The sequence below is a fragment of the Giraffa tippelskirchi genome, chromosome 4, assembly GCF_054371585.1.
Source record: "Giraffa tippelskirchi isolate mGirTip1 chromosome 4, T2T-mGirTip1v1.2.pri, whole genome shotgun sequence".
NCBI classification, from domain to species: domain Eukaryota; kingdom Metazoa; phylum Chordata; class Mammalia; order Artiodactyla; family Giraffidae; genus Giraffa; species Giraffa tippelskirchi.
The window spans coordinates 77,885,046-77,910,105 of record NC_137278.1 but is presented as its reverse complement, the minus strand read 5'-3'; the positions used below and the strand labels follow the sequence as shown (position 1 = coordinate 77,910,105).

General features: G+C 39.8%; 1 long non-coding RNA gene across 1 annotated transcript in view; it reads right to left on the bottom strand.

Annotated features, from left to right (window-relative positions):
- Window positions 1–25,060, bottom strand: part of LOC145503533 (uncharacterized) — a 289,346-nt gene that overhangs the window by 159,841 nt on the left and 104,445 nt on the right. Inside the window, exon 4 of the long non-coding RNA XR_014051546.1 lies at window positions 19,840–19,947. This is a non-coding gene — a long non-coding RNA (uncharacterized LOC145503533). The remainder of the gene's footprint in view (window positions 1–19,839; window positions 19,948–25,060) is intronic.

Here is a 25,060-nt window from a genome sequence, read left to right as displayed (position 1 = left end):
GCGGTTAAATGGGAAAGCTAAAGGTAATGTAAACTTAAGGTTAAGAAAGTAAACGGAGAATTGTCAGGGAATCCCCAACTTTATGTTCCATATTAGCTCAGCAATTTGACAAGCCTGCAGGAATGGTTCAGCAATATAGGTCGCTTTACAAGCATAAATCATCTGAATTTAATTTTTCTGAGCTAGATTCCTTTTAACTTACCTGCTTGATTCTTACTCCTCACCATTCCAAACCATTCAATACATACTGATGTCACATTCCTCATCCAAAAGAATGAGTCCAATCACACTACTCCAGAGCTGCCTCTAACACTCATAGAATCCTTAAGCAATTTTTTAAATGGCACCCTCTCAAGTAAAGAGTAAAAATATATATATATACGTATGTATATATATATATATGCATAGTGTATGAAGGCATAACCTGAACAGATTGTCAAGCCATACTCCCATCTGCTCACATGTCCCCAGAATGCCAAGAAGCAAATGTCATGGGCAGTATGCATAGTAGATGCCCATGTGTATGTCCATACACACACTACAACCCCAAGGTAAGATGCTATGGCAGGGACAGAGGTTGGTAGGGTCGAAATCAGGCCCCCAAGATCAGCCAATGAAAGGAACATCAAGTGTTATAGTAGAAGTTTCAGTGTTAATTTCTTAAAGAGTAAATGTCAAAAGATACAATGAATACAAACAAAAGCTTTTTAGAATCCTCAATCATTTTAAGAGTGTAAAGAAGTCTTGAGACTCAAAAAGTTGTGAACCAGTGAGTGGGTAGATGTCTACAGTGTGACCTACATCCCATAAGAAGTAGCAGCCACAAGAAGTATCATGATCACTCCCCTGTGGTTCAAAACCTGCACTAGTTCAGGAGCCATGAGGCAGTGTGAAATGCACCCTGGTTTGGGAGACAAGTCTATTTCAAACTCTACTTTGAATATTGATTAGTTTATGTGACCTAGGCATGTTACCAGTAGTCATGTACAAATATGAGAGTTGGACCATAAAGAAGATCGAGCACCGAAAAATTGATGCTTTTGAAAGGTGGTGTTGGAGAAGACTCTTGAGAGTCCCTTGGACTGCAAGGAGACCAAATCAGTCAGTCCTAAAGGAAATCAACCCTGAATATTCATTGGAAGGACTGATGCTGAAGCTGAAGCTCCAATACTTTGGCCACCTGATGCAAAGAGCCAATTCATTGGAAAAGACCCTGATGCTGGGAAAGATTGAAGGCAAAAGGAGAAGAGGGCAGCAGAGGATGAGATGGTTAGATAGCATCACTGACTCAGTGGACATGAATTTGAGCAAACTCCGGGAAAAAGATGGGAGCCTGGCGTGCTATAGTCCATGGGATCACAAAGAGTAGGACACAACTTAGCAACTGCACAACAACAACAACAAAGCATGTTACTAAATCTTTCTGAATATGAGGACTCACAGGAATAGGGTTTTAAATCCTTCTGTTCTCCATCTATCACTCTGAGATCCTCAACCAAAAGAAACATACCCACAAGAACCAATAGCAAAATGAGAAACAAATACTAATTTTATCCAAGTTGAACAAGCGCCCAAAATCCCAACTCTGCTAGAAGATGGACTGGAGAAGAAGACGAGGAGCTCAAGCAAGGCTCTTTCTTCTCCCTGGTCTCTGAACTTGAGAACGACCAGCTGTCTGAGCAGAGTCTGAGTCTGTACCAAACTGCCTGAACAGTAGGCCCAGGCTGCCTTACTCACCCAGGGGGACACGGGAGAAGCCCATGGGTGCAGAGTGCAGAAAGGGAAGGTACGGAGAGGAGAAGAAAGCATTTCAGAGTCCTATATAACTCTACTCCCTGGGAAGGTGTGCCCCAGGGACTATTTCAGACAATGACCAGGGAGATTAGCTATTTTCTCTTCAATAAGAAGTAGTGATTAGTAGATTATAGGTAAACATACTAAGACAGCAATGGAAGGAACTTCTACTCCATAGAGACTATAACATCCCGTGACCTGGCACACATCAGTTACTCAAGAAGTTATAAATATTATATGCTGAGTTAATAGCGAAAGAGTTTGAAAAATAAGAGACCTAAAAATTTTATATCCTGTTTTTCACCCTTATTTATGAGAGAATAAAGGACAGTGGACGCTAAAAAGTCCCAACTTTCCCCAAAGCAGGTATCCCATGGCTGTGTTCCTCCAGCCCCTGATCATGCATTTGAAGTTCTAGGTGCTCACCCTTCTTTGAGGCTTCCAGTTCAGGGGAATGGCAGCTCTTGTGACTTGAAAGTTCTACTGCAAGGTCCAACACAATGGTCCCAGCATCCTCTGCCACTCTCTTCTCCTTTTGCCTTCAATCTTTCCCAGCACAATGGTCACTTCCATGATATACAAAGAAAATCATGACTTCCGAAGTATTTACCAAAAACAAACCACTATCTCCTGTACATTAGCATGGCCTTAGTCTGGTAACCGAAGAGCCAGGTAAAGATGTGAGATGTATAGAATCCACTTAAATTCCTATGTGTCTGAAAAGATGCTCAACATCACTCATTATCAGAGAAATATAAATCAAATCCACAATGAGGTACCATCTCATGCCAGTCAGAATGGCTGCTATCAAAAAGTTTACAAACAATAAATGCTGGAGAGGGTGTGGAGAAAAGGGAACCCTCTTACACTGTTGGTGGGAATACAAACTAGTACAGCCACTATGGAGAACAGTGTGGAGATTCCTTAAAAAACTGGAAATGGGACTGCCATAAGACCCAGCAATCCCACTGCTGGGCATACACACCAAGGAAACTGAAATGAAAGAGACATGTGAACCCCAATGTTCATCGCAGCACTGTTTACAATAGCCAGGACATGGAAGCAACCTAGATGTCCATCAGCAGACTAATGGATAAGGAAGCTGTGGTACATATACACAATGGAATATTACTCGGCTATTAAAAAGAACACATTTGAGTCAGTTCTAATGAGATGGGTGAAACTGGAACCTATTATACACAGTGAAGTAAGTCAGAAAGAAAAGCATCAATACAGTGTATTACCACATATATATGGAATTTAGAAAGATGGTAACGATGACTCTATATGTGAGACAGCAAAAGAGACACAGGTATAAAGAACAAACTTCTGGACTCTAATGGGAGAAGGTGAAGATGGGATGATTTGAGAGACTAGCATTGAAACATGTATATTACCATATGTGAAATAGGTGACCAGACCAAGTTCGATGCATGAAACAGGGCACTCAAAGCTGGTACACTGGCACAACCCAGAGGGATGGGATGGGGAGGAAGGTGGGGGGGGTAGGGACGGGGGGACACATGTACACCCGTGACTGATTCATGTCAATGTATGGCAAAAACCACCACAATATTGTAAAGTAATTAGCCTCCAATTAAAATAAATAAATAATTAAAAAAAAAAAATTCCTAGGTGTCCCGGCCCTGCCAGTTAGGAGAGATGAAGAAAAGAATTAAGGGTAGACTTGAACTTTGAATTGGTTAATTGATTCCCATCTAGTGATAAAGCAACCTGGGTAGGAATTATAGAATTTCATCTTCCTGCATCAAATAATAAGATTGAAATATGTCACACAAGAATCAAGAAGGTCTTAACCCAGACTCCAGGCACTTAGGCTGCAAAAAAAAACCCAAACAATAGCCCTGATGGATAAGGGTCTTGGGCAAGACTCAACATGGCCATGAGGAAAACCTCTCCGAATAACTGTAGCCCCAGCTCCTGCCCCAGCTCCAAATCTCTGGCCAATTACCCTTCCTAGCCTTCTTAGCCAGAAAAGTAACCCCAGTCTGCTCAGGATGGTGACCCTGTCCTCAGTGGCTAAGGATTTTTTAATGCCCAGAATATTGAGACAGGAAATAGAGATGATAGAGTAATCAAATCCATGGTCTCAATATTTTTAAATTGCTTAGAAAATCTGGCACATCAAAGCAATGGACAGATTAAAATATATAACCTAATAAAATATATAATTGAATAACTGAGCTTCAAACTTATAGTTTAAGTTAAAAGGTATAAATGAATTTTCCTATGTTTGTATATACTATTAAAATATACTAGAAAAACTTGAGAACTACAATATTTATAAATTGTATTTATTAAACTAACTGGAGAATTTTAAGTACCTTGAAATAATTTACTTTTTATAGACATTTAGTTCTAAAAAGAGCAAATCCATTAAAGTTTAAAATATTTAAAAGACTATAATTAATCAAGTTAATTAATAAACTCTTAAGAGTGACTGGTAACATTTACTAGATTTATAAATAGAGTAATAGTAAATAGAAGTTTCAGATCAGACTGTAATAGCTCAACTTTTAAATTTTTTATTTTATAATTTTAATACATCAAATTCTCATTTTAAACAAAAAAGTACCTGCAAAAACTCTTTTCTGTGAACATTAGCCCCCAATATTACTAAAACACACATGCCATTTCCGATTCTGTGTTTCCTTTGACTCTGGACATCTGGCATTTGGTCTTCTGCAGAACATAACTCTGACCCATAAAGAGCCAGCTGTCTTCAGAAGGAGGAAGAATCATTTACATGTCAAATGTGAATCTATTTCCTTACTATATTTAATCTCCAAGAATGGTCTCATAAAATAATAAAATTCCCAATTCAAACTTGCATTTGATACTTCATTCCATTATCAAAAACCATTACTACATAATTTATTGGCCTACAGAAAGGGAATGCCTTTTCAGCTCTCAGATGGTTGCCTATATCTCCATCAATATTAATCAAAATTACACAGAGACTCCCTCCCTGTCTATATAGTTTTCTAGTATTATTAAAACACCCAGTTGCAGAATCAGTTGTAAACATTTACACACTGGGCTCTACTGAAGAGTGGCTGACAAAAGATGGAGCCAAGCAAAAGGATAGAAATGTGCAGAATGTGGTAGAAATGGTAGCATCATAAGGTGAGGGGTCAAGAGACATAACTGAGATATTACGCTGAAGAATCAGAAATTTACATATATTACTTAAATTTATAAAAGTTAACCAATAAGAGACATGAAATTATAAGTATAAATTACAGACATATATACAGATACACATCTGTATGTTTGTGTGTGTGTGTTTATCTATAAATATTAGGAAGAGAACAGAAGAAACAAGTAGTGTTTAAGCAACTTTATCTTTCAAATCAAAGAGCAATTATATATATCATGAAAAATAAATATGTACTATATATTATAAATCAAAAAATACTATCTGGTATACATTATCTGGAGCATCAGTGTTCAATATAGCAGCCACCAACCATGTGTGGCTATTGAGCACTTGCGTGCATGCTAAATCACTTCAGTCGTGTCCAACTCTTTGCAACGCTATGGACCATAGTTCACCAGGCTCCTCTGTCCATGGGATTCTCCAGGCAAGAATATTGGAGTAGCTTACCATTTCCTTCTCCAGACTGAGCACTTAAAATGTGTCTAATGCAACTTGAGGTATAAGTTACACCACAACTTATGCTGCAGGTATAATTTACACCACAAATTTTGAAAATAATATAAAAATGTAAAATATCTCATTAATAAAATAATTACATGTTGAAGTGATAATACTTTGGATATACTAGGTTAAATAAGATATGTTCTTAAAATCAGCTTTATATGTGTGCTTTTGCTTTTTTAATGTGGCTACCAGATAATTTAGAATTTATAGATGTGGCTCACATTAGATTTCTGTTAAATAGGACTGCTCTAGAATTTTGACCTTAAACATCAGAAGGACTAAAAATATAAATAAAGGAGCTGGCCTCAAGGAAACAAGTGAGGGAAAGTGACACATGGGGTGGGAACCAGTTGCTCTTTATAGAAGAGAATCAGAACATCTTCTATATGATTTGAATTATCTTAGGCATACATTACTTTGCTGAGAATTTGAAATGTTTAAACAAGTTTAAAATGAAATAATAAAATATCATAAAAGAAGAAAATAACATGGTCACAGATAAAGGTTTTAGAAAAAAATAGGGATGGAAGTGCACAAGGGTAGAAGGAGGAAAGAATGTAGGCAGACAATGTCCACACACAGGAGAGGATCACAAGGTCACTCTATGGGTCAGCATGATGGCATTAGGGATCACTGCGGGCAGATCTGTCCACAGCTTTCACAAACAAAACATATTTACCGAGGGACTTCCCTGGTGGTCCAGTGGCAAAGACTCTATGCTTCCAATGCAGGGGGCCCAAGTTCGATCCCTGGTCAGGGAACTAGATCCCACACGCCACAACTGAGAATTCACATGCCACAACTGAAGATCCTGCATGCCACAAATAAGACCTGGTGGCAGCCAAATGAATGAATTAATTAATATTTTAAATATATATATTCACCATTTCTTACTATAGTTCATCCTAGTCTCCAGTATTCACTCTTAAAACAACTAGCAGGATTACTCTTCTCTTTGCTGCACAGCCTTTCACAGCATCCTTAGTTCTGTGGTAAAAATCATCATGACCTTTCCAATTTCCTGATGGCTCTTGGCACCCAAAGTGATCTTGAGTCCCAAGTCAACACCTCCCTCCTATAAGCCCATTCTCTTTACCAACAGGAAATTCAGTATTTCTAAAAGTATCTTCCTTCATCAAGCTCTCAATTGCAGCTAGTTAAGTGTTTCTACCCCTGAGTCTGTAAGATTTGAACCTTTTAATGCTTTAATAAGAAAGCATTAGAACACAGGATCCCAGTGCCTAAGATAATAATAGTAAGAAGGTCAATCCATACAGTAAATGCACTGATGCAACAAATACTTTTGAGGACCTGTTCTACTGAGCTCTGTTCTAGATACGAGGGATAGCAATGAGCAAAATAATATCCTCTGCACTCTCAGATGTTTATATTTCAGTGAGAGAGACAAATAATAAATAAGTAAAGAAATCTATGCTTCCCTGGTGGCTCAGTGGTAAAGAATCCACTTGTAATGCAGGAGATGCGGGTTCAGTCCCGGGTCGAGAAGATACCCTGGAGGAAGAAATGGCAACCCACTCCAGTATTCTTGCCTGGGAAATGCCATCAACAGAGGAGCCTGGTGGGTTGTAGTCCATGGGGTCGCAAAGCGTTGGACACACCTTAGTGACTAAACAACAAGAAATCTATACATAAGACAATGTTAGAAGATGATAAGTGCTGTCTGATATATTTATTACTGTATAAGAAAAATATGCAGATTCATGGGAGAGAGGGTAACGGGGTTGGTCGAGGAAGAGACTATCTTAGACTATCTTATTCTTACTGAGGAAGTGATACTAAAGGAATCACTGGGATGATGGAAATGATTCAGCTACACAAAAATCTGGGAAAAGGGGAAAAGATGTTCCATGCAGGGGATGGTAAAGGGCTTCAGATGGAAATGAGCGCAGTGGTCCAAATCAGCAAGACATGTGGAACTGGATTAGAGGAAGTAAGGAGGAGAGAGAGGAAGCTAACCCACCACCCATCTTACAGGGACTTGTAGTTCACAGTAAAGACTTTAGATTTTATTCCAAAGAGAATGAATTCTATCAGCAGGTTTGGAGCAGAAAATGACTTGGCAGGACTTCTGACTTCTGGGTTTCTTGTAATTATACTAATCAAAAGATCCTTTACTTCTTTCTTTCTCCACTCTTAATAACAGTGAAATGATAGAATTAAATCAGAATTCTTTATTTACCACAAATATGAATCACCCTGGATCAACAAAGAGATAACTATTCATAGGGTGGTCTATGTATAAGGTGATATCACTCTCCACATGGCTCTATGCCGTGTGCAGGATAATTTTTTATATCTAATTTCTCGAGTTAACAAATATTTATTGAGCTCTTTCTATAGACCACTTCTGTGCTAGGCAATTTATTTCATCCTCATAACAATCTTGTGACAGTGGTAAGATTATCCTATTTCATATTTGAAGAAATAGGCCTGGAGATTAAATAACTTGTATAAGATTTTAAACCAATAAATGATAGAACCTAGATTCACAGCCAGCTTTCCTGATGCAAAGCTCCACATCACATTGTCCTTTTATAGTCTTATCAGCCATAATCCTCTTTTCTACCATTTTAAAAGACAAATATCAAAATGAATAATCTACTTGGAGGTAAATAGTGGTAACTTCTGTCAGCCCCCGACAGTAAAATAGAGATTCAGCGAAGTAGAATAATTTGCTAGCAATTATGCAACTTCATAGTGGCCAAGCTGGGATAATTATTTGATTTTCCCAAATGCTCCCAATGTTATCTAAATGTGTGTCTCTAAAAATTCAAAAGCAGAAAGACATAAATTAAACTTAAGCATGAATACAGATTTCAAAGTAATAAAGGTTAATTAAGCTCTAGACATGCTCACCAAAAAACAACAACAACAACTGCAGAGTAGCTGCAAAAATGAGAATATTCAGGGGCTTCCCTGGTGCCTCAGTGGTAAAGAATTCTTCTGCCAATTCAGGAGACACGGGTTCAATCCCTGGTAGGGAAGATCCCACATGACGTGGAGCAACTAAGCCTGTGTGCCACAACTATTGAGCCTGTGCTCTAGAGCCCAAGAACCGAAAGTGCTGAGCCCACGTGCTATAACCACCAAAGCCCTAGAGTCTGTGCTCCCCAACGAGAGAGGCCACCACAACGAGAAGCCCACACACCACAACTAAAGAGCAGCCCCCACTTGCCACAGCTAGCTAGAGAAAAGTCCATACAGCAACGAAGACCCATCATGGTCAAAAACAAATAAAACTGTTTTTTAAGGAGACTATGTCAGACTTTATTTTGGGGGGCTCCAAAATCACTGCTGATGGTGATTGCAGCCGTGACATTAAAAGATGTTTACTCCTTGGAAGGAAGGTTATGGCCAACCTAGAGAGCATATTTAAAAGCAGAGACATTACTTTGCCAACAAAAGTCCGTCTAGTCAAGGCTATGGTTTTTCCAGTGGTCATGTATGGATGTGAGAGTTGGACGGTGAAGAAAGCTCAGCGCCGCAGAATTGATGCTTTTGAACTGTGGTGTTGGAGAAGACTCTTGAGAGTCCCTTGGACTGTAAGGAGATCCAATCAATCCATCCTAAAGGAGATCATTCCTGGGTGTTCATTGGAAGGACTGATGTTGAAGCTGAAACTCCAATACTTTGGGCCACCTCATGCGAAGAGTTGACTCATTGGAAAAGACCCTTGATGCTGGGTAGGATTGGGGGCGGGAGGAGAAGGGGACGACAGAGGATGAGATGGTTGGATGGCATCACTGACTCGATGGACATGGGTTTGGGCAGACTCCGGGAGTTGGTGATGGACAGAGAGGCCTGGCGTGCTGCAGTTCATGGGGTCGCAAAGAGTCGGACACAACTGAGTGACTGAACTGAACTGAACTGAATTCAAAGAATGCTTCCAAAGTGGAGAGGTGGAGGAGGATATTAGCATATTATGAAGTAGAGGCAGCAACGGAGTGGGCAGACAGACGTGGATGAGCAGGGAGCCTGGTACCATCCCAGGCTAGTACATGGATTCTATTGAGTAATTAAGGCTCCTACAGATTAGTCATTACAAACTGTTTACCAGGAGAAACTGTACTTTAAATTGAAAGTGTGTTTATCTTGTTTCTTGCCTGTGATTTCTCAATAAGATTTGTGTCATATTGATCGGGATACATCAATCTTGAAAAAAGCTGGTGAAAAAAATGTATGATATTTTTATTAAGATGTATAAAAATAATATATCATATATGGCTTTCGTACCACTCCATTCAAGCACTGCCACTGCAGTAAATGGAGGGGAAAATTCTATTACAGGAGTACATGCTTTACTGCACTAATATTTTCCTTTCAATTTTAAGCTAAACTGGAAAACAAACTGGACCCTTCAGGAATCATTTGCTTTAGAATTTAAAAAGGATTGATTTTAATACTGGAGCATATAATCAAGTTTTAGAAACATTCAAATTGAAATGATCTTTGAAAGGCAATTTGTCAGTATTTCATTTATCCAACCTTTGAACATTAAATTTTTTAGTTTTTTCCCCAATCCTCTATCTCAAATATAAGGTCATTTCCCTTAGAATTATGCCATTTTTTAAAAACTTGCCAACTTCCCATGTTTTTTATTTCGTGTTTCACTTACAAAATGAAAATACCTATGTAATAAGGTAAAGAAATAAGGAGGGTCTTTAAGTTTTAATTGCATAAATAAAATGATAATGGCTTTGATGTAATAAATAATTATGGAATAATTAAGAACTGAACTAAATGACTCAATTCAGCTACAACTAAATGACTTGTAGCTTTTGATATTATCATCTCCAACACATGGCCTTCCCAGAAAGGAAAAGACAAACGTGGAAGATTTTATGACTAGGCCTACAAATAACTCACATTACTCCCAACCATATTTCACTGAACAAAACTCAGGTACTTGACCCCAAACCAAATGCAAGGGATGATGGTAAATTCAGCTTTTCTGTGTGCCCAGGAAAAGGAAATGGGATTTATTAATACCTAGCAAGTCTCTAACACAAAGAAAAAAGGTTAAATTATGCAATGGTAAGGTACTAAGATTTCCTTTTGTAACTTCTAAAAGTTCAGAGAGCTACCCTAGAATCCATTTATACTTTCTTTTAGCCTTATGAAGAAATCTCATGAACAGTTGGCACTCCCCCCAAAAAAAGGGCTTTACTGCTGACATTTTGAGAGATAAATAAACCTCAGAATCTATAGCTTGCTCATCTCAGGAAACAGTTTTTTAAAAGCTGAAGAAAACAAAGTTCTGGATACACCAAACTTGCCTAGTACCATTTCAAGCCCAACCACAGACAGAGAACTCTACCTCACTTTCAACTCCTATTTGTGGTTAAATTCAGAGGACAGCACTCTATATGTCCAGCTATGCTGCTGAGTTTTAGGTTAATAGGAACATACCAGAAAAAAACTAAAATGTATGCTGACTCTATGATGTCCACTTAGCAGAAACGAGGAGGTACAAAGAGCAACAGGACTGTGGATGGTGGGCACAAACCAGCCTTGGATTTCTCCCCTTGGGCCTACTTTCAGATTTTGAATCAATTCTGTTCCTGTGTCCCAATTAGTAACAGTGCTTTGTAGAGAATGGAATTGAGTAGCTAATTACAACTTTTATAACAAAATGTGTGATGCTATAATGGATGCTGCCTCTTCAAGTAATGAGTCCCCCCCTCACTGGAAGGGTTCCAACAGTGAGAGCATGAATGTCTAATGAAATGCCAAAGGACTTCAATATTCAGTATAAAGCTGAAATGAGAGCCACATACCAACCAAGGATCAAGTCGCAAGATTTCATACACTTTTAAATCTTTCTGCTATTAAAAAAAAAAAAAAGTGATTATGTACCAAGTCATACTTCCAACTCATTGGTATCCTTTGTTTAACAATTATGTATGAAAGGCAAAAAACAAAAACAACCAAAAAAATCCTAAACTACAACCTAAATCAGTGCTTTACTTCTCTTTCTTCAAATAGATTGTTTTACTAGCCATCACTTTCTTAAATAAATCCACAATATTCTATTTAAGTCATTTTTAACTCAAAATAATATTCAGTTTTTCCACTGAAGGAGATTTCCAAGGAAATTTATATATAGAAATGGATGTAAACAATGAAAGTACGAGTGTAGTAAGCCATACATCCAGAGGTAGGGTTTTCAAAAGTTATGCTTAAAGATCCAAAATTACTGATTTTTTAAATCTGGGTATATAATTAGACCATAATTAGACGGTATACACACATACATACATAGGCACCCAGAATACCATAGGTTGAATCATCAGATTTTTAATCAGGTTAAATTTAGAAATGATAGAAAACCTTCATTTAAAATAAAATGACCAGCAACCTCAGAAGCCTAGAGATTAGTTCTTGTTAGCCTCATTGGAGTTAATAATTCCAAGAGGGAAAAATACAGCCATGACCATAAATTAAACTTGGTGTTTCTTGCTGACTAAACTCTGCATGTTGCTGTTAAAAAATGCTTGTTTCTTAGCTAGCAAAACATCTGCTTTTTGATGCTAAAATGGGGATCCCTCAGGGAAGTAGTGATCTTTCCCAAGGCAACTTGATTAATAGTAGGCTTCCAAATTTTAGCTAAAAGACATTCTGATGAAGCCAGCAGTACTGAATAATTGTTTCCACAAATAATCTTGATACATATTTCCTTTCTCTCCAGGATTTTAGACAAGGGACTCTGAGATGCACTGTTTTTCTGCCACACAGCTTTTGCTCCTATAGTTAACCCGCAAGTCAGTGGTGTTCACTGCCCACCTACAAACGTGGGCCATGTGCTGCACAGCATCTTCACTCGCTGGTTTCTAGAGGAGAAATCATCCGAATGTGGAGAAATAATAAACAAATAGACATAACATTTCAAACAAGGACAAAAATGTTTATTACAAGGAGTTAATTTTATTGCAATAAAGTGGAAATGCAAGAATAAAACTGTATTCTCAAATATACAGAGATGGGCTGTTGAGAGCTACGCAAAACATAAAAATTGTTGTTGAGAGTAAATAAGCTTTCTGCAAGGTGAGGAGAAGACACTTCAAGGACAAAGCAAGACTTTTAAAAATACGGTAGAGCTGATGGTGGCTTGGAAACATAAAATAAGTTCTTAGAACATATCAGAGGAGATGACAACAGGAAAGAGAAATACAGAGGAGAAAAGGAAAGGGAGGTTGGGGGCAAGAGGACAGACAGTTTGTTAAATTAGGAAATAAGAGACCTGAATTCATGTCCCTGACCCCTCCTAATATGTAATATTGAGTAGTTCTCATCACCATTATCATCATCATCATCATAACAAGCTATAACTTACAGAGAATTTACAACAAACTCACCCTTTACACAGATTATAGATTATCTTCTTTAATCCTCACTGCAACTTTATAAGCAAGATCCTGTTATTCCCACTTTAGAGATAAAGAAACAAATTGAGAAAACTTAAGTTAATCATCCCAAAGTTTTGCCAACTAGTAGATATCAGAACCAGGGATTCCCTGGTTTGAAAGCCTGTGTATACTTTGAACACCTCCACCCTTTCTACAATGGAGGGATATCTTCAAAATGTAACCTCTCAGAACCTCAGTCTCTTCATCTACAAAGGGATCATTATAATCCTTTCTACAGTCACATGAGGATGTGCATGTGTGTTATGTCACTTCAGTAGTCGCTTCAGTTGTATCTGATTCTTTGTGACCCCATGGACTATAGCTGGCCAGGCTCCTCTGTCCATGGGAATTCTCCAGGCAAGAATACTGGAGTGGGTTGCCATGCCCTCCTCCAGGGGATCTTCCCAACCAAGGGAGCGAACCCACATCTCTTACATCTGAGGATGTGTATCTGCTGTCTTTTTTTTAAAAATTAGGGTATAGATGCTTTACAATGTTGTGTTAGTTTCTGCTGCATAATGCCACAGTAACTTAATTTGTTATTTCTCCTGAGTCCATGAGAAGGCTAGGCATTCTTCTGATCTTGGCTGGACTTGATGGGACAGTTTTAATGGTCTGAGCATGTGCTTGGCACTGGTCATTGGTGATCTAGCATGGCATCACTGGGATAACTAGTCTGTTCCCTGTGGCCTCTCATCTCTAACAGGCAAGTCCAGATTTGTTCCCATTAGAGACAGAGAAAGCAAGAAAGTTCTCTTGTGTCCTAGGGACAGAACTGGCACATTACTTATACCACATTCTGTTAGCTAACTAAACCACAAGACCAGCCTGGATTCAAGGGTTGGGGGTAGACTCTAAAATCACATTTCACAGGGCACATATACACGAAAAACTGAAAAAATGGGGCCACTTTAAAATCAATCTATAACAGGATATATGTAAATATGCTTTGCAAACCACAAACTGCCACACCACTGGCTCCCTAACTAAAACCCACCCTTCCTGAAAAGCACCAGTCTCTGCCACCAATCCAAGGGCAATTTGTTTGCTTGTTTCCATAGCTATTATCTCTTCCAGCTGAGCTTGTGGAAAAGAGCTGAACAAAGCCATAAAATGAGAATCATATATCAGGTTTTTCTTAAGGTCTCTGAATTCACATCAGATTTTCCCCTATGCCCTTACACCAAGACTCCATCCACACTTACATTCTATTAAATTCAAAATTTCTTCCAGAATTAAAAATCAAGGAAAATTACTTCCAAGCTTGGTGTTGTTTATTCTTGACCTTTCTGAAATTGTACATTCCATCATTTTTATTGTTGGAGTATCATGCTTTCTTCTTAAGGTAAAATCCCAAATGTTAAATCCCAGGTTCACAATTAAAACCCTTTAAAATCACACTCTATAGGTCCCTAAGGGACACAGTTTGGGAGGGTGTCAAACCAGCAGTGCAATTCATGTTAAGCCGTAAAATTTGCTGCAATTTGGACAAAAAGCTGCTATAACCAGAAACTCCAAAGATATCTTTTTTCTGTCTCAGAAGTATATATATATATTTATTTATTTATTTATTATATTTATATATATATTGAGTAAATACATATATGTTTAAGTCCCTCATGAACCACATTCAAATGATGTCCACCTTATCATGTCATATAACACAGCCTCTCTAGGCCAGTGGCTCTCAATCCTAGTTAGCTTTACATTCAAATCACCTGGGTAGCTTTTATTTCCTCTCCAAAATACACAAACATCTCAAGAAACTACTAAACATAGAACTATCAAATGACCCAGCGATCCCACTAGGCAAATACCCAGAGAAAAATCATAATTCAAAAGGACACATGCTCCCCAGTGTTCATTGCAACACAATTTACAACAGCCGGACATGGAAACAACCTGAATATCTAATCACAGATGAATGGATACAGAAGTGGTAGTATGTATATATGATGGAATATTACTCAGCCACGAAAAGGAACAAAATAGCATCATTTGTAGAGACACGGATGAAACTAGACTCTGTCATGCAGAGTGAAGTAAGTCAGAGAGAGAAAAACAAATATTGTATATTAATGTATATATGCGGAATCCAAAAAAATGGTACAAATGAACTTATTTGCAGGGCAGGAATAGAAGCAAAGAACAGACATGTCGTTGTGAGGAGGGGGGCAGAGATGTGGGATGAATTTGGAAATTAGGATTGACATTTATATATTACCGTGTGTAAAACAGCTAGTGGGAATCATAGTAGAGCACAGGGAGCTCAGCTCACTACTCTGATGACCTAGATGGGTGGGATGGGGGGGCAGGTGAACGGAGGGTGGTCCAAGAGGGAGGGGATGTATGTATACATATAGCTGATTCACTTCATTGTACAGCAGAAACTAATATAACATTGTAATGCAATTACATTCCAATTTTTTTTTTTAAATCGCCATGCCAAAAAAATAAAAATAAAAATGCCCCATGCCCAAGTCACAACCCAGGACAATCAAATCAGAATCACTGGGAAGGAGACACAACTCCAGTAGTTTTTTCAAGTTCCCTAAATCCATCTCCAAGGTTGAGAACCACTCATGGGGCACTTTGCCTATGAATGGAAGGCACTGCACTAGATACCAATGTGTACTAGGAATGCAATTCTATTTCTCTCTTTGAACTGTTAGCAAAATAAGTTGGCTACTTCTGATCAAACCATTTTGAAATAGCATAGAGTAGAAAGAGGTTTTGGAGTCCAGGTGGTAGTTAAATCCGTGGTCAGTTAGTTATTAGGAACATGACTTGGAGGAAGTCATTTAACCTCCTTAGCTTCTCTGAGCCCTGATTTCCTCCTAAGGCAAATGGTATAATAATTCCTACCACATAAGGTATTTAAAGATTAAGTGAGATTCAGTACATAAAATGCCCTCATAGTAGACAATCAATAAATATCCATTTCGTTCCCTCTTTACCTAAGCCTTCTTGAACAAGCTGCTAAGCATCCTTGGGTAGCCTACTGTTGACCACTGGAGCCAAAGGAAAGGACAACACAATATATATTACATGGGTCTGTATATGATGAAGGGGTCTAACTATCTGCCTTTCACATGCATCTGAAAATCCTGCTGCTAATGCTCTTGGAGTGAAATATTATGTATCTGCTTGCTAGGGCTCTGTCCACAGAGGGTCTAAACGGCACTTGCTCTTTGTCCAGAGACATCACTGATAGGGTCATTTTTTTCTCCATCTGCCCAATAGGGCTGATGCAGACAAAGTTCAAGGGAAAGGCCACATAGAAAAGCATGGCCAAGGACACACTATCCTCCTTCTGCACCAGACCAACTTGCCACAAAGGCAAAGAACTAAAAATGACTGCAGAGTAAGTCAATATCACTATTATACTTCAAGGCAGCAAAATCATCTCTGGATAGTAGAATTGTTTTCTTTGCTAATCATAAGTCTCCTGGACAGGTCTGCAAATACACTTTTGCACACAGGAGTATTGTTAAATTTATGTTGTTTTTTAGGAAGCCTGGCACCACAAAGCAAATGAACCTTTTTTTTCTTTTTGTTCTCTGCATTGGTGACAAATAAGTGATGCCTTCCGAGTTGCCCAAAAGGTACTTTTAAATGATGAAACTTGTTTTCTTCATTCTGTGAATGAAGAAATTCTGTGAATTCTGACTCATTTTCCAATTACAGAAAGTTTTTATAAGTTAAGATTGATTGAACAGGAGCAAAGCAGAAATTGTAGGAATATTATTGATTAATTATATGTCACCAAATGCCATACATTTAATAGTCATTTCAAGGTGACCAATTTCTGTGCAAATCTGTACATCCTCAGCTGCCCGTCACCATGCAATTTAGGACAGGTCATGGGTGCCCCGATCCTCAACCTGATTCAGATAAACTGCCCTAAATTCTAGCCTGGCAAAGCCTGCACCCCCATTGTGGTGATTAATTATGTGCTGACACTCACTGCTTTCCTTGTTTTTTGTTTCTTATTAAAGTCAAAGTTTTTTTTAAAACTAGAATGTTTTAACTTCCATGGAACAGAAAACACCTAGCTTGCGCAAAATCTTCTATCTCAGAGAAATCTATTTGTTTACATATTTACTGAATACCTCTACCTTCTAAATCAAAAATCTACCAACTGGCCCACAGGACAAATCAAGCCCTTCATCCCATTTTTTAGTAAACAAAGAGATTATTTACAAAGTCACACCCTTCATTTGCATATTGCCAGAGGCTGCCTTCCCACTACAAAGGCAGAGTTGAATAGTTGTGACAGATGCTGGTCTGAAAAGCCAAAAATACTGATTTAGTTTTAGTCACTCAGTAGTGTCTGACTCGGTGACTCCATGGACTGTAGCCTGCCAAGCTTCTCTGTCCATGGAATTCTCCAGGCAAGAATACTGGAGTGGATTGCCATTCCCTTCTCCAGGGGATCTTCCCGACCCAGGGATAGAACCTGGGTCTCCTGCATTGCAGGCAGGTTCTTTACCATCTGAGCCACCAGGGTAGCCCCCAGAAATATTTACTACCTGGCCCTTCAGAGAAAAAGTTTGCCAAGCCCTCTTCTAGACTCATGAACAGAGATTTTGTTATAAACTCAGGGACCAGCACAAAGTAAGTGTTCAATAAACATTCACTGCATAAATTATGTTTAAGAAGTTTATCATTTCAGCCAGAAAGTTACTATTCAGGTGCAGATCCTCAGAAAGAGGAAAAGCAGATGTACCTTATTTACAGATTTTAAAACCTGGAGAGATTCTAAAGATGAACAAATCCCTAATTTTTCATCTGAGAAACCGAGGCCCAGAAAGCTGAAGTGAGTCTCCCAAAGTCAGCCCAAGGAGAAGTGAGAACTAATCTGGCAGCATATTTGTTTTTCCTTTAATTAATAGGAAGTCAGCCTATTCTGTGAAGGCAGCCCCTTCCCAGGAGGCCCAAAGTTTTGAACACAACATGCATGCAATAATAATTACACTTGTTTGGAACTTTCAATTCTGACTTATTCCCTAAAGTTTTTTAAATGCTTACCGCCCCAATATATTTTCATTAATTTGGTTCAGGAATGATATGCATATGCATTAAAGAAGCCAAAGTACAACTTTATAACACATTTTGGTAATTAAACTGATGCCCAGAGAAAGTCTCAATGCCCACTGAGTGATTATTCCATTCACTACCTACCTGTTTGGACAAAAATTTATCCAGCTCTGATATCCCAAAGTACTGGTTTGAATTTTAAGGCATCCACCTACTCCCTGAAGTGCAAGGGAAAGAATAATTTAATTCTGCCAAGTCACACTAAAAAGCAGATAAGGATTGCCCAGCACAACTCAATTTCTCTCTTTCTTGCACATATTGACTGAGAAAGAAATACTGGGTGGTTTGGTGTCTCCAATGCACTAAGGCAATTTTTCTTATATCATCACTTATGTTTTCCTTTCTAATTCAGCCCCATAAAGGAAGGATCAGAGACAGAAATAAATCAGGCAACAGAAACATGTTTGGTCTGCAAGACCTGGAAACCCCAGTCACAACTCACTTGGCAACCACTGATTAGACTCCTAGTCTGCCAGGCACTGTGATGGACACTCGGAGAAATGAAAAGGCATTAGACACAGTCCCTGGGTCCCAGAAAGAGGGACATTTCATATGGGAGAGAGAATAGGAGAGGATTATAGCATCATGAGGTGAGTCCTGTGAGTCCACAAGGTAAGCCCAGGGTGCGGTGGACGACACTGAGAGACACCAAAGCCAGACTGTCCCAAGGTCAAGTTAAGAGTTAGCTAGACAGGAACAGAACCACAGATGTAGAGAAAGGACTTATGGACACAGTAGGGGAAAGAGAGAGTGAGACGAATTGAGAGACTAGCATTGAAATATATACACTACCATGTGCAAAACAGATAGCTAGTGGGAAGCAGCTGTATAGCACAGGGAACTCTGCTCTGGGCTCTGTGACAACCCAGATGGGTGGGATGGTGGGGTTGGAGTGGGAGAGAGGCTCATGAGGGAGGGGATATATATATATGTGTGTGTGTGCTAAGTTGCTTCAGTCGTGTCCGACTCTTTGCGACCCTATGGACTATAGCCTGCCAGGCTCCTCTGTCCATGGGAATTCTCCAGGCAAGAATATTGGAGTGGGTTACCATGACCTCCTCCAGGGAATCTTCCCAACCCAGGGCTCAAACCCTCATCTCTTATATCTCCTGCACGGGCAGGCAGGTTCTTTACCACTAGCACCATCTGGGAAGCCCGGATATATGTAATATATGTATACTTACAGCTAATTCACATCGTTGTAAGGCAGAAACCAATACAACATTGTAAAGCAAATATTCTCTAATTAAAAATGAATTTTAAAAAGTGTCAGGTGTAAAGGGGAAGAGGGCAGGGGTAGAAGAGAGGTGACAAACTCCATGAACATGAAGTTATATGTTCAAAGACAAGGAAGTAAGAGAGAACATACATAGTTAAGGGAGTGGAAACAGTCTAGTACATCTGGAGCCTCAGATGGGAAGTGAGCCTGGAACAGAAGGCCTGGACAACATACACCCTACAACAAGCATCCACTCTAAGTCCAATCTGTCCTGGGTGCTGGGCTAGGCACTAAGACAAGTTTTAAAAGGGAAAAGGTATCCTCAAGGTTAATCTTCTGTAAAGCAGAGAACTCAGTGGCCTTCTGGCTCTCATCTCCCATCCAATCTTATTTCAATAACCTAAATAGAAGATCATCTGCTCTTGGTTTGAACACTTTCAGTTACATGGAATTTATAGCCTCAGAAAGCAGTAAGTTCCTGATTTCAAAAAGACAGAGACCAACTACTTTTCCCTGAAGAAAGGATCAAATCATAGTCAACAGAGCCCAAAGATCAGGTTTAGAACTTTGTATGGTCTTAAACTGATTAACACAGTGTTTAGTATACCACCTACCACACTCCAAGATTCAGTTTATTTCTATTTCCCCAAGAAACCTAGGCCATAACAGGACCAAAGTTCTGAATCAGGACACGCTTCCAAGGGGGACGAGGCATCTGAACCCTGAAATAAAGAACAACGAAGATCAGGGTAACAAAACAAACAACAACAAAACAGATCTTGAACCAAGCAAAATACAGAAGCCGAAGCATATACATCCATTGGTAGGACCTAATGCAGAGCACATCATGAGAAACGCTGGGCTGGAAGAAGCACAAGCTGGAATCAAGATTGCCGGGAGAAATATCAAAAACCTCAGATAGGCAGATGACACCACCCTTATGGCAAAAAGTGAAGAGGAATTAAAAAGCCTCTTGATGAAAGTGAAAGAGGAGAGTGAAAAAGTTGGCTTAAAGCTCAACATTCAGAAAACTAAGACCATGGCATCTGGTCCCATCACTTCATGGCAAATAGATGGGGAAACAGTGGAAACAGTGTCAGACTTTACGTTTTTGGGCTCCAAAATCACTGCAGATGGTGATTGCAGCCATGAAATTAAAAGACGCTTAGTCCTTGGAAGGAAAGTTATGACCAACCTAGATAGCATATTAAAAAGCAGAGACATTACTTTGCCAACAAAGGTCCGTCTAGTCAAGGCTATGGTTTTTCCAGTAGTCATGTACGGATGTGAGAGTTGGACAGTGAAGAAAGCTGAGCGCCGAAGAATTGATGCTTTTGAACTGTGGTGTTGGAGAAGACTCTTGAGAGTCCCTTGGACTGCAAGGAGATCCAACTAGTCTATCCTAAAAGAGATCAGTCCTGGGTGTTCATTGGAAGGACTGATGTTGAAGCTGAAACTCCAATACTTTGGCCACCTGATGCAAAGAGTTGACTCAATGGAAAAGACCCTGATGCTGGGAAGGATTGAGGGCAGGAGGAGAAGGGGACGACAGAGGATGAGATGGCTAGATGTCATCACTGACTCGATGGACATGAGTTTGGGTAAATTCCGGGAGTTGGTGATGGACAGGAAGGCCTGGCATGCTGCAATTCATGGGGTCGCAAAGAGTCAGACATGACTGAGCGACTGAAATGAACTGAACTGAACTGAAAGAGACAAAGCTAGAATCAGGCAGACAAGTCCTGGAGGAAGCACAGGCATGCTGCAGTGATTCAGCTGCATAGAGTATAAGAGAAGCCTGTACAGAACGACAGAGACAACCATAAATGCACTTTTAATTTATGTACAAGAAGGGAATAGGTGCAATCTCAGAGCCAGAAAATCTAATGGTACTCAGTCACAGGGAGAAGGCAGAATTACTCAAATCCTATTTTGCTTTCCTCTTTGCTGACTCTGCAGAGCAGAGCATACATCGTCAATAAAAAAGGAAAGCGGAGAATGGATGAGAAGATCTTGCAAGAGCAGCTTTGCATTTGTTCAAGGCCCAGATTAATTGATTCCAAGACACTGAAAGAACCTGCAGGTGTGATCAGACCCCAGAGCTGCAAATCTTTGCAAAACTATGGACAAGGATAGAAGAGTCAAACACTGAAGCTAAGCCAATGCCATCTTAGTTACCAAAAAGGAGAGTAGCTAGATTCTGTGAAAATGCAAAATTATAGACAGAGGGGCCACAGTAATAATAAATAAACAGGAGAAGCTTAGAAACAAGTAGTGAGGGAGAAAGGAGCAATTAATAGTGAGAGAGGCAAATGCAGAACTGATGACAGAAAATTGTGTTCACCAGGCCAGGCGCTGTTACAAACACTTAATCTTCAGACCAGTCCTAACAGTTCAGTTCAGTTCAGTAGCTCAGTCGTGTCTGACTCTCTGCGACCCCATGAATTGCAGCACGCCAGGCCTCTCTGTCCATCACCAACTCCCAGAGTCTACCCAAACCCATGTCCATCGAGTCAGTGATGCCATCCAACCATCTCATCCTCTGTCATCCCCTTCTCCTCCTACCCCCAATCCCTCCCAGCGTTAGGCTCTTTTCCAATGAGTCAACTCTTTGCATGAGGTGGCCAAAGTATTGGAGTTTCAGCTTCAACATCAGTCCCTCCAATGAACACCCAGGATTGATCTAGTTTATGTTGGATTGATTGAATCTCCTTACATTCCAAGGGACTCTCAAGAGTCTTCTCCAACACCACAGTTCAAAAGCATCAATTCTGCAGCACTCAGCTTTCTTCACCGTCCAACTCTCACATCCATACATGACTACTGGAAAAACCATAGCCTTAACTAGACGGACTTGTGTTGGCAAAGTAATGTCTCTGCTTTTCAATATGCTATCTAGGTTGGCCATAACCTTCCTTCCAAGGAGTAAGCGTCTTTTAATGTCATGGCTGCAATCACCATCAGCAGTGATTTTGGAGCACAAAAAAATAAAGTCTGACACTGTTTCCCCATCTATTTGCCATGAAGTGATGGGACCAGATGCCATGATCTTAGTTTTCTGAATGTTGAGTTTTAAGCCAACTTTTTCACTCTCCTCTTTCACTTTCATCAAGAGGCTCTTCAGTACTTCTTCACTTTCTGCCATAAGGGTGGCGTCATCTGCATATCTGAGGTTATTGATATTTCTCCCGGCAATCTTGATTCCAGCTTGTGTTTCTTCCAGCCCAGTGTTTCTCATGATGTACTCTGCATATAAGTTAAATAAGCAGGGTGACAATATACAGCCTTGACATACTCCTTTTCCTATTTGGAACCATTCTGTTGTCCCATGTCCAGTTCTAACTGTTGCTTCCTGACCTGCATACAGGTTTCTCAAGAGACAGGTCAGATGGTCTGGTATTCCCATCTCTTTCAGAATTTTCCACAGTTTCTTGTGATCCACACAGTCAAAGGCTTTGGCATAGTCAATAAAGCAGAAATAGATGTTTTTCTGGAACTCTCTTGCTTTATCGATGATCCAGCGGATACTGGCAATTTGATCGCTGGCTCCTCTGCCTTTTCTAAAACCAGCTTGAATATCTGGAAGTTCACGGTTCATGTATTGCTGAAGCCTGGCTTGGAGAATTTTGAGCATTACTTTACTAGCATGTGAGATGAGTGCAATTGTGAGGTAGTTTGAGCATTCTTTGGCATTGCCTTTCTTTGAGATTGGAATGAAAACTGACCTTTTCCAGTCCTGTGGCCACTGCTGAGTTTTCCAAATTTGCTGGCATATCGAGTGCAGCACTTTCACAGCATCATCTTTGAGGATTTGAAATAGCTCAACTGGAATTCCATCACCTCCACTAGCTTTGTTCATAGTGATGCTTTCTAAGGCCCACTTGACTTCACATTCCAGGATGTCTAGCTCTAGGTGAGTGATCACACCATCGTGATTATCTGGGTCGTGAAGATCTTTTTTGTACAGTTCTTCTGTGTATACTTGCCACCTCTTCTTAATATCTTCTGCTTCTGTTAGGTCCATACCATTTCTGTCCTTTATGGAACCTATCTTTGCATGAAATGTTCCTTTGGTATCTCTAATTTTCTTGAAGAGATCTCTAGTCTTTCCCAATCTGTTGTTTTCCTCTATTTCTTTGCACTGATTGCTGAGGAAGGCTTTCTTATCTCTCCTTGCTATTCTTTGGAACTCTGCATTCAGATGGGAATATCTTTCCTTTTCTCCTTTGCTTTTCGCTTCGCTTCTCTTCCCAGCTATCTGTAAGGCCTCCTCAGACAGCCATTTTGCTTTTTTGCATTTCTTTTCCATGGGGATTGTCTTGATCCCTGTCTCCTGTACAATGTCACAAACCTCTGTCCATAGTTCATCAGGCACTCTGTCTATCAGATCTAGTCCCTTAAATCTATTTCTCACTTCTACTGTATACTCATAAGGGATTTGATCTAGGTCATACCTGAATGGACTAGTGGTTTTCCCTACTTTCTTCAATTTAAGTCTGAATTTGGCAATAAGTGGTTCATGATCTGAGCCACAGTCTGCTCCCGGTCTTGTTTTTGCTGACTGTATAGAGCTTCTCCATCTTTGGCTGCAAAGAATATAATCAATCTGATTTCAGTGTTGACCATCTGGTGATGCCCACGTGTAGAGTCTTTTCTTGTGTTGTTGGAAGAGGGTGTTTGCTATGACCAGTGCGTTCTCTTGGCAAAACTCTATTAGCCTTTGCCCTGCTTCATTCTGTACTCCAAGGCCAAATTTGCCTGTTACTCCCGGTGTTTCTTGACTTCCTACTTTTGCATTCCAGTCCCCTATAATGAAAAGGACATCTTCTTTGGGTGTTAGTTCTAAAAGGTCTTGTAGGTCTTCATAGAACCGTTCAACTTCAGCTTCTTCAGCGTTACTGGTCGGGGCATAGACTTGGATTACTATGATATTGAATGGTTTGCCTTGGAAACGAACAGAGATCATTCTATCATTTTTGAGATTTCATCCAAGTACTGCCTTTCGGACTCTTTTGTTGACCATGATGGCTACTCCATTTCTTCTAAGGGATTCTTGCCCACAGTAGTAGATATAATGGTCTTCTGAGTTAAATTCACCCACTCCATTCCATCTTAGTTCGCTGATTCCTAGAATGTCGACGTTCACTCTTGCCATCTCCTGTTTGACCACTTCCAATTTGCCTTGATTCATGGACTTAACATTCCAGGTTCCTATGCAATATTGCTCTTTACAGCATCGGACTTTGCATCTATCACCAGTCACATCCACAGCTGGGTATCGTTTTTGTTTTGGCTCCATCCCATCATTCTTTCTGGAGTTATTTCTCCACTGATCTCCAGTAGCATATTGGGCACTTACTGACCTGGGGAGTTCATCTTTCAGTGTCCTATCTTTTTGCCTTTTCATACTGTTCATGGGGTTCTCAAGGCAAGAATACTGACGTGGTTTGCCATGCCCTTCTCCACAGGTAGATGCTATTATTACGCTGCCACCTCCCCCTCCGCCCCCCCCTCTGGCTTCACAGATGAGAAAACCAAGGCATATACTTTATGCAATTTGCCCAAAATTGCATAGCTAGTAACTGGCAGAAACAGGATTTGAAGCTACATCAGTGCCACCTCCCTGAGAAATTCAGAGTTTGGAGGTAACCTTTGAGGAGGAAGTAGAAATTGGACAAAGTAGAGGAATTAATATAAATTGGAGGATGAGACAGGTGGGAATTGGTGAGACATATGAAAACAATGAAGAGGAGCTCAGAGGGCATGATGAGGACACAGAAAAATATGGTGGCAAACACGAGGCTAGATTCAGAGCATCTTAAATGAGATCAAGAG